Here is a 1364-nt window from a genome sequence, read left to right on the forward strand (position 1 = left end):
AGCACTCCCAGGCAGTATGTAAAAATAAATAAATAAATAAATAAATAAATAACTCTTATTGTAGGCTGAAATATCTATCACCTCAGAAATGCTTTTATAGACTCTACAATTTCTCGGGAAGTCATTTTTTGGGGGAGGTCTGTGGTTTTGAGACTCTATCTGGTGGTGCTCAGGGCTTACTCCTGACTGCAGGGCTTGGAGGACCATCTGGGGTGCCAGGATTGAACCCAGGTCAATTGTGCAAGGCAAGTGCTTTGACTACCTGATGCACAATCTCTGCTGCCAATCTCTGCCGCCCTGGAAGTTGGTTTCTTGTAGGGAGGAGCTGGTTTGGGTTTTTTTTTTTCTATACTGGAGATCATACCCAGGGCTTCACACATGTGAAGCACATACTTCATATTCTGCCACTGAGCCACATCCCTGGCCTTCTGGGAGGTTTTGCATGTGACAGTAAAGTGTTTAAATTACTGTAGCTTTTTTTCCCCTTTTTTATGGTTCACCATGAGATATAGTTACAAACTTTCATGATTACGTTTCAGTCATACAATGATCAAACACCTATCCCTCCACCAGTGCACATTTTCCACCACCAATGTCCGTAGTATCCCTCCCGCCATGCCCGCCCCATCCCACCCCATGCCTCTGTGGCAGGTACACTACTTCTTACTCTCTAATTCTGGGCGTTATGGCTTGCAATACAGATACTAAGAGGCCATCATGTTTGGTCCTTAGTCTACTTTCAGCACACATCTCCCATTCTGACTGATACCTCCAACCATCATCGACTTAGTGGTCCCTTCTCCATCCCAACTCCCTTTTCCCCCATCACATGAGACTGAGTTCCAAACCATGGAGTGATCCTCCTGGTCCTTATCTCTACTGTCCTTAGGTATTAGTCTCATATTATGCTACTTTATATTCCACAAATGAGTGCAGTCATTCTATGTCTGTCCCTCTCTTTCTAATTTCATTTCGCATGATACTCTCCATGTCCATCCACTTACATGCAAATTTTAAAAATATGGAACGCTTCACGATTTGCATGTCATCCTTGTGCAGGGGTCTTGCTAATCTTCTCTGTATTGTTCCAATTTTAGCATATGTGCCGCCAAGCATAAATTACTGTAGCTTTAGAGACTGTTTGATATCTTCTTGGACCTATTCCCTTCATTGTCACTTTCAAATTTTTTTTTTTTTTTTTTTTTTTTTTTTTTTTTTTTTTTTTTTGCTTTTTGGGTCACACCTGGCGATGCACAGGGGTTACTCCTGGCTCTGCACTCAGGAATTACCCCTGGCCGTGCTCAGGGGACCATATGGGATGCTGGGATTTGAACCCGGGTCGGCCGCGTGCAAGGCAAACGCCC

The 1364-nt window shown here is 43.5% G+C and overlaps 1 pseudogene; it reads right to left on the reverse strand.

Annotated features, from left to right (window-relative positions):
* Positions 1-1015: 1015 nt before the first annotated feature.
* Positions 1016-1116, reverse strand: LOC129399547 (U6 spliceosomal RNA; annotated as a pseudogene).
* Positions 1117-1364: the final 248 nt, after the last annotated feature.

Source organism: Sorex araneus, chromosome 11 (genome assembly GCF_027595985.1).
Source record: "Sorex araneus isolate mSorAra2 chromosome 11, mSorAra2.pri, whole genome shotgun sequence".
Lineage (NCBI taxonomy): Eukaryota > Metazoa > Chordata > Mammalia > Eulipotyphla > Soricidae > Sorex > Sorex araneus.